The 9,712-nt window shown below is 44.3% G+C and overlaps 1 non-coding gene across 1 annotated transcript; it reads right to left on the bottom strand.

Moving 5' to 3' along the window:
- Window positions 1-8,165: 8,165 nt before the first annotated feature.
- Window positions 8,166-8,284, bottom strand: LOC138367926 (5S ribosomal RNA). The gene has a single exon (XR_011229483.1). It is a non-coding gene; the product is annotated as a 5S ribosomal RNA (ribosomal RNA).
- Between the last annotated feature and the right edge of the window lie 1,428 nt (window positions 8,285-9,712).

The raw sequence follows: 9,712 nt of genomic DNA, 5'->3' as shown, positions 1-9,712 counted from the left end.
CCCTGGTTTTATTCAGGGTGGCAGTACGGGTTGGCCCACTAGGGTAATGTATCGTTGCACGCTATCTCACTGATAAAGCTGTAACCTAAACCGTGAACACGCCGAGAGGAAGAGCCGTCGTTGCCTGAAAAGAAGTGTGTGCCAGTTTGCCTGGGTGTTGCCTTGGATGGAAGATGGCTGTGGCCCCAGATAGGGTTACCACGATAAGAATGTGGCCCCAGGAAGGGTTACCACGAGAGTATGCTCGACTGGGCCGACCAAGCAGCCCTGACCTTGCAAGTTAGCAACAGGTGCTACTAGCGCTCTGCATCTCTGGCTGTTGTTAAATCCATGCTGTTGGATCACTGTGGTGGTTGTGATGTCAGATGCCTCAAAACGGTGGTCCCATGTAGCTGCAATAATGCAGAGGCAGGTGGTTGCAGGTGCGGGGGCGCTCAAACAGCGTATCGCCTAGATCTCACTGTGAGCGCGACGTGCTACTGCTTCCGGTGCCAATGATGATGATAAAAATTCTGAATCCGAATCCGAAAATACAGGAGAAGATGCCCGTAGGGGCGAGCGTTGAAGTGGGGACAGAAGAAAAGTGGGGGTGAGAGGAAGAAGATTTGTAGGAGAAAAAGTGCCAGGGCTAAACCCAGCTGCGTGTCGTTTGGTTACGGCATTCGAGGCAGGGACTCAGTGGGGTTTTTCAGTGACAACAGCAGGGACATCACAAAACCCACAACATCGCAGTGATTGGCTCAAGAGCGTCAGGGCTGAACTTTTACGGATGGTTAGTGCTGGTTGTTTAGAGCTGAATATGCAATAATGGTGGATGCTGGGTGTTCAGAGCGAGAGTTTATCGAAATATAGAGTTAGGAGGAGGATCATGAATGGTAGAGAAGAGGTCATGAGTGTATCGTGGTCGTCTGAGAGTGTGAAGGAGAAAATCAATGTGTTGCTCATGATTTGTGAGTAGTCTATCAATTTGTCTGTCTGATAAGTTTTTCCAGTATACATTTAGGGCAGGAATGTTCGTACTTTCATGGAGACTTTGACTGGTAATAAGTTCTTGCCATCGGGTGTTGAGTGCCCATCTTAGTGCACTATTTTGTATTCTTTGAAGCTTTAGTTTGTTAGTACGTGCAGATAGAGAAAGAGCTAGTGGAGCATATGTTAGGAGAGGTCTAATAAGTGCTTTGTAAAGGTGCATTTTTGTGTCAGGTTTTGCAAATCTAAGTCTGTACAGTTTTTTTATTGCTAGAAGAGCTGTTGCATGTTTCTGTGTAATGTGTGTGTGAAAGAGTAGTTGTCGATCAAATGTGAGTCCAAGGACTGTGGAGGAGGGAGACACAGAGATATAAGTAGGATTTGAGTGTATGAATAGAGTTTAAGAGGAATAGGGCGAATAGTTCTTTTACAAAAAAAGTAGGTGATTTTGGATTTGGTGGAGTTGGTTTTTATACGCCATTTATACTCCCATTCAGTGACAACATCAAGTTCTGTTTGTGCTCTGTTTGTTAGTGTATCAATGGTATTGCTGGTGACAAGGTGAGAGACATCATCGGCGTAGCATATGGTTAATGAAGTGTGATGAACAGGATTAGGAATGTCGTTGATGTATAGGATGTAGAGTGTTGGGGCAAGAACAGAGCCTTGGGGAACACCGGCATGTAAGTTGAAGTAGTCAGAGTGTTGTCGGAGGAACTTAATTCTCATTGTCCTATTGTCTAAGTAGTTAGAAAGAAGTTTGGTGGTGATAAGAGGAAGATTGAAGTTGTTGCATAGTTTGAATTTTAGGCCGTCATGCCAAACAGTGTCAAAGGCCTTCTCAACGTCCTTAGTGATGAGTGCAGTCTTACGTCTTTGGTGCTGATTGATACTGAGGTAGTTGGTCATGATGTTTAAGGCGTCATGAGTGGACCGGTGAGGCCGAAATCCAAACTGTTTGTTAGTAAGTCATTATTTTCTAGGTGGGTTCTAAGTCTCTGGTTGATCAGCCTTTCAAAGACTTTGCCAAGTGTCTCTAGAAGGCTGATGGGTCTGTAGTTCTTTGGGTCAGTGTGGGGTTTCCCAGGTTTTGGAATAAGAACAGCTGTGGCAGACTTAAAGTTGAGAGGGAAGTATCCAGAGGCAAGGGAGGCGTTGAATAGGTTAGTGACAGCAGTAATGATAGAAGCAGGGAGTTGTCTAAGAAGGATATGTCCAATGCCTGACGCACCAGGGGCTCTACGACGAGTGCCCATGAGAGCTGTCTTGACATCAACTAGAGTAAGGGGAGTCTGTAGTTCAGTGTTTGAGTTGAGATTGTCAAGGTGAATGAGGTCGTCTGGTGTAGTTACATGTCTATTTTGGTGTATCCAGTCTTCGACTACTTCAATGTTGGGGCGGGCAAATGGTTCAGGAGGATGTGGGTGAAAGATTTGTTCCCAGTGGTGTTTAAAAATGTTGAGTACTTCATCAGGATCAGTGATTTTGCTGTTATTATGAAGAAGGTAATTAAACGGTGTGTGAGTTGATCCTTGTAAGCGTTTGATTTGTTTCCAAAATTCTTGAGGTGTCAGTTTTCTGTATTGTTCTGCTTGTACTATGAGGTGTTTCCAATGTTTTGAGTGATCTTCATCTAGGCTGTTAAGGATGTGATAAAAAAAAATTTCGCGTTTCCCGACTATATCCCGTCAAGCGGACGTACGTGTAGCATTGCAACTCCTGCCTGTCCTTACTTTATGCTTGTATTCGAGTAGAAACACGACTTTCTCACAATGCTTTCAAAACTGCAGTTGCCTACTCGTCTGTTTCACGTCCCTGTGAAATGACTTTGGCACAAATGCCAAAAAATAGAGCAAAATCAGCGATAATGGTGAATGGGGAGAGCCGCCTGTTGGCTGCAGCAAGAGGAAGGAGGGGGAGGGGCAACGGGGTGACATAGGCGAGTTGAGCAGCCAATGGCGCTCGAGCGGGCGCCTCGAGACGGCGTATATAGCCAAAAATTTTGAGGCTGTGGCCATCACAAGCCACAGTTGTTCACCATGGCTCGCACCAAGCAGACTGCTCGCAAGTCCACGGGAGCCAAGGCTCCTCGTAAGCAGCTGGCCACTAAGGCAGCACGCAAGTCTGCTCCTGCCTTAGGGGGCGTGAAGAAGCCTCACCGTTACAGGCCCGGAACGGTCGCCCTGCGTGAGATCCGTCGTTACCAGAAGAGCACCGAGTTGCTCATCAGGAAACTTCCCTTCCAGCGTCTGGTGCGCAAGATTGCCCAGGACTTCAAGACCGATCTTCGCTTCCAGTCGTCTGCCGTCATGGCTTTACAGGAGGCATCCGAGGCTTACCTGGTCGGTCTCTTCGAGGACACTAACCTCTGTGCCATCCACGCCAAGCGTGTCACCATCATGCCAAAGGACATTCAGCTTGCTCGCCGTATCCGTGGAGAGCGTGCATAAGCTAAATCGACCACCCTAGTATACACCAAACTCGGCCCTTCTCAGGGCCAAAATATCCTTCTAAGGAGATTTCAGACATTCCTAGCATCAGTCATATGAATTAACCTTCATCTACACATATAATAAATAAATAAATAAATACACTAATTTAGGTGTCATACATACACTGTACACGTGATAACAATAAATCAAGTCATTTGTAGTACAACCTGTCCTCTTACAAACAAAACGCCGTCGCTTTTCGCTCTTATGCACTGCCAAGGATCACCCCCCCCCCAAAAAAAAAAAAAATTGTCATACTGTAATAGAAATAAAAGCAGCTTGTATAAGTGACATACTGTCCAGTCCTGTTTTATTCTGTTTTCGGTCCTCTGGCTTAATCTGTTAAGTTAGGAGATGACATTTTAAATTAACCGTTTTCTTGACATTTTCAAACCTAAGAGGGTGGCCTGCATAGTAATCCTAATGTGGAACATAACAATGAATCTCTAATCTCTAGAAAAAAGATACCGAGTGCTTATATGTGTTGAGAGAGAGAGAGAGAGAGAGAGAGACACAGACAGACAGACAGACAGACAGACAAACAGACAGACAAGACAGACAGACAGACAGACAGACAGACAGACAGACAGACAGAGACTGAGAGAGAGAAACACACACAGACAGTTTCATAAATATTCTCATTTTATAGCTATTTGCTTTCAGTGACAGAGGTTTTTGTTATAATAGTATTGGTGTCTAACACTCACAATCTCTTTAGAAATTAAAGTGTGGCTCCAATGGAGCCGAGTTTGTTGGTTTGAGGCCAAGCCACCACCACAGGGCAGTAAGTAAGCCGTTTACTTGGAGGAGGTGTACTTGGTGACGGCCTTAGTGCCCTCAGAGACGGCGTGCTTGGCCAGTTCTCCGGGAAACAGGAGCCTTACAGCCGTCTGGATCTCCCGACTGGTAATTGTGGAACGCTTGTTGTAGTGGTCCAGGCGAGAAGCCTCGGCGGCGATGCGCTCGAAGATGTCGTTCACGAACGAGTTCATGATCGACATGGCTTTGGAAGAGATACCGGTGTCGGGGTGGACCTGCTTCAGCACTTTGTAGATGTAGATGCTGTAGCTCTCCTTCCTCCTGCGCTTCTTTTTCTTATCGCCCTTGGCAATGGCCTTCTGGGCCTTTCCGGCCTTCTTGGCAGCCTTTCCAGATGCCTTGGGTGGCATGGTGATGCTCGTCCTGGCTGGCGTTGCGATACAATAATGAACTTTTTTCGCGAGTCGAGCTTTCCTTTTATATCCCGCTCGCGACTGAGCTCACAGCGGGTCGCGTGGCGGAGCGCGGTGATTGGTCAGTGGCGGGCTCCCTTGATCCTGAGCGGAGTATATAACACGAAGCTCGATCTGCGGGTCAACCATGACATCACTGTGAACGCAGCCACGCTTTCTGACATACTGTCAGCTCCTGCTCCACACGCTTCTCCAGCTGCTGCTGTCCCTTCACCGTCTCAGTGGCGAATTTCGATGCTATCGACCCTTGGTGTGACCCTATAGAGGGTACCAACTATGCAGCACCTTCTGATGCAGTACCTACCGCTGTTACTCACCCTCCGAGAACTCTACCTTCAAGACATCAACCCTCAAGAACCAAACCTTCAAGAAATCTACCCCAGCGTGTCAACACCCCTGCTCTTCCCTCATCTGATGAGGACGTATCTGTCGGTACACCATCACCCCCAAGGAAAGATCACCTCCAAGCATCAACACGAACCGTGACCACCAAGCCCAAAAAAAAGAACAACGATCAAAGTTTGGTGAAAACAACAAGGAAGAAGACTACTAACGAACTGACTTAACATCAACATCTGACACCAAACCTCCACTGCCAGCTGCTTGCGTTCCCGGCCTCTGTGTGTACTGCAAATGACACCCCACTCAATTCTACTTCCATCTGATCAAGCTCAAATCCACGGTGGTTGGGCCACCGATCTTTCATCTCCCCTCTTCACCTCATCCCCGGATCCTTGCTCAAGATTTCTGCAGCCTCTCTCCGTTCTTCCATCCCCTACTTGCCAGCTCTATGGACATTTTCGCTTCGGGTCGGCATTAAACACCACAAACCCACAACAGCAGCAGCAATGTCAGGACGCGGCAAGGGAGGCAAAGTGAAGGGCAAGTCAAAGTCTCGCTCCAGCAGGGCCGGACTTCAGTTCCCCGTGGGCAGAATTCACCGTCTGCTGCGTAAGGGCAACTACGCCGAACGCGTCGGTGCTGGCGCTCCTGTCTACCTGGCAGCCGTCATGGAATACCTCGCTGCCGAAGTTCTGGAGCTCGCCGGTAACGCCGCACGTGACAACAAGAAGACCCGTATCATCCCACGTCACTTGCAGTTGGCCATCCGCAACGACGAAGAACTCAACAAACTTCTGTCTGGCGTAACCATTGTACAGGGAGGTGTTCTTCCAAACATTCAGGCAGTTCTCTTGCCAAAGAAGACAGAGAAGAAGTAAGCACTTCTGTCACCCACCACGACAAATACCATAACCAGGCTCCATCCGGAGCCACACACACTTTAATAGAGAGATTCAAGTAGACAATCAACTTTCAAACATTAATAATAACATTTATATTGATTTCATTTGGAATGTGTACACAACAAACAAACAAAACAAAATTATAGGGGATATTCAGCATCACTTGGAATATTAACCAATCATATAAATCCAATATATATTTTTTATTTTACTTTAAGCGAGGAATTCATATTCTATCAATTTTTAATCATACAAATGAACAAAAGCAATTCTTCACTAGACGTAATGAATGAATAAATGATCAAGGTTTTAATGTGTTTCATGAATATATATATATATATATATATATATATATATATATATATATATATATATATATATATATATATATATATATATATATATATATTTTAATACTTGTGAACCAAAATATGTTTGAGCAGCAGCGATCGTGCCATTGGCCGCAGTGCAACAATTCAAATAATTTAAAGGGCCTGCTCGGGTATATAAGAGAGGCTGGGAGACTGGGGCCGGTGGTGGGTGATGGGTGATGAGTGATGGTGTGGTGTGGTGTGGTGTTGTTAAGAGTTGATTTACGGCCAGCCAGCTGCAGCCAAGGCAGGGCAAGGCAAGGCAAGGCAATAACAGGACAGGACAGGCAAGGCAAGGCAAGGCAAGGCAAGGCAAGGCAGGCAGCCAGCCAGCCAGCCAGGCAGGCAGCCAGCCAGCCAGCCAGCCACTCCCACTTTGTATTTATATGCATTCAATTTATATTCAAACATTATATATGTTAAAGGCCTTGTTTTAGTGTTTATTTTAAAAATGACAAACATCGAGTCATTTTACCAGTCCTTTAGCGTTAACGGTGATGCATTTTAAAACTGAACAGAAATCGCCTTTTCTGGATATATCAAATATCGAATCCGCTTAATGTGCCTACAATTCAATCATTCAAAAAATAAATAATTTACTTCATGCCTAATCATAGAACAGACAATAAGATTTGTACATGCAAAAAAAAAAAATCCTTTAAGTTATCAATACAATGTGAGAGAACTTTACTTTTATAACTAAAGTTGTACAATTATACCAACTCTATGGTGGCTGGGTGGTAAGGTGTGTGGCTGGTGTTTTGGAAGTCGCGAGTTCAAACGACCCAATGGGAACAATACTTTTTTTTTTTTTTTGCCATACAATCTTCCTAATACTATTATGTAGGTGTGTGTGTGTGTTTTTATTCATTCTTTGGTTTTAAAGATAACATACATATTGACTCCTTTTACCGGTCCTTAATTAGGCTCTGGGGAAGCAATGGTGGTGGTGGTGGTGGTGCATTTAAAACTAAACCAAAAATCACCTGTTCTGGACGCGTCAAATATCATATCCGCTTAATGTGTCTACAACCTAATTACTTAAAACTACACTATTTAATTCATTCATATCATGTGCATATTGGTCATTATGCTCATACAACCGACATAAAAATTTATTTTCATTATTAGAATCATACATTTCATCAAGTAATACAGATAACAAAGAGATTTTCTTTCTGAGAAGACCGTTAGTATTGGCTGGCAGGCAGGCAGGCAGGCAGGCATTTGAGGGTTATTATTTCGCCTGTTGATTGGGGGGAGGGTTGATGTGTTAGGGGGTTTTCGGTTAGGTGTGGTGGTGGTGATTGGTGGTGGTGGTGATTGGTGGTGGTGGTGGTAGTGGTAGTAGGTGGAAGGGGGGGGGAGGGGAATGATGGTCTGTGGATTCCTTCTCCGTACCCCTTACATATAAGCAAAAATATGAATTCCTGTGGGTATAGAAACATTAACACAAATTATATCAGTAACTGATATTGTAGCCTTTTAAACAGAAAAGATTTGTACCTACAAATACTTTTAAATTATCATTTATTTGTGGAAATGGCATTTACGTCATTAAATTGATACCTCAGCATCAAGTGTCCTGCAGTGGTCCAGTGGTAAAGTGTATAAGTGATGCGTATTCTTGGAGTTGCGAGTTCAAACCCGGATTAAGCTATATATATACAACATTTTTTGTTTTGGTTGTTTGTTTTTGTATAAAGCCTCACACACTATCTATATTAAGCGAGTTTGTTTTAAACATGACATACTTATTAATTCATTTTACCAGGCCTTATTCCACACAACTCCGTGAATTTCCCGTGGAGCCAGCCATTCAAACAAAAACAAACGAAACAAAACAAAAAACATTATTGCCAACAGCATTTGGTGTTCCCAGGCGGTCACCCATCCAAATACTAACCAAACCCAACGTTGCTTAACTTCGCTGATCGGACGAGAAGCGGTGTTCTCAACGTGGTATGGCCGTTGGCATGAGACTGCCTACACATTGTGGCTAATAACCAACTCTTTAAGTCATCACGGCAGGATACGGACCTGCTTGTGGTGTCTTAATGGTAATTGTATCCTAACATATTTTTGTCTCCTTGGCATGGATATTTAACATCGTTTATTTAGTCTTGGGTTTATGTTCTTTCGCCATTTACAGACATTTTACATCTACCTACTTCCTCAGCCTGCCCTGCCAATTTCTAATGAATTTGTGGATTTTCTTTTGTAATACATACATGTGTGTGCTCATCTGCTCTTCAGTTTTTATGATATTTGTCTCATCTGTCCTGCTTTATGATACTTTTACAAAGAACATGAACAAATGCTTCTATTTTAGAGAAGATATGGGATCCAGGTTTCGGAGCCGTAAAACCAACCGTCGTGATTGGTGGACGAGTTGCCAGGTTGCAGCTTCTGTACCGTGCCGGCACATAAATAGGTTCGGCTCAAGCGGCGGCAGCATCATTCCCCCGTGACTGTCTGAGCGTCTCTCATCACCTTGGTTGGTTCATCATCATGGTAGAAGCAAAGCCTACCAAGAAGGCTGCGGCTGCTGCTGTGGTGGCCACCACCAGGAAACCTCGCGTCCAGGTTGCTCACCCGAAAACTAGTCAAATGGTTCTAGCCGCGGTCGCAGCACTCAAAGACCGTAAGGGCTCGTCTCTACAAGCAATCAAGAAGTACGTTGTTGCCAACAACAAAATCGAGGCTGCCAAGATCGCCATTTACATCCGAAGATTTCTCAAGAAAGCAGTGGCTGACGGCATTCTTGTTCAGACCAAGGGAAGTGGAGCTAGTGGATCATTCAAGCTGGCCGTAGCAGAGAAGAGGGCCGTTCTAACTCCCAAGAAAGCCACCACAACCAAGAAACCATCTACAGCAGCAAAGAAGGCCGTGGTAACTCCCAAGAAAGCCGCCACAAGCAACAAACCACCTACAGCCTTGAAAAAGAAGCAGCAGCAGCTTGTTGTTGGGAACAAAAAGCCCAAAATAAAGAGAGCTTCAAAATCTCCCAAACCACCCAAGGCAAAGAAAGCTGTCAAGAAAACAACAAAGGCAAAATAAACGACGACATGCAAGCAGCATGAATACACATGACAATAAACATCCAGGCCTCCCCCCTCAGTGGAGGGGCCTCATATGATTCCAAAAAGAGTTTAGTTTTGTAGACAAATAAATCATTACTTTTGGGGTAGATTTACTCTGTATATTATATATATATATATATATATATATATATATATATATATATATATATATATATATATATATATATATATATATATATATATATATATATATATATATATATATATATATGCGAATAAGCCAGAATGGTCCCCTGGACAATATGCAACTGAAAACTCACACCCCAGAAGTGACTCGAACCCATACTCCCAGAAGCAACG

This window comes from Procambarus clarkii, chromosome 23, assembly GCF_040958095.1.
Source record: "Procambarus clarkii isolate CNS0578487 chromosome 23, FALCON_Pclarkii_2.0, whole genome shotgun sequence".
NCBI classification, from domain to species: Eukaryota; Metazoa; Arthropoda; class Malacostraca; order Decapoda; family Cambaridae; genus Procambarus; species Procambarus clarkii.
This window is presented reverse-complemented; position numbering and strand designations above follow the sequence as displayed.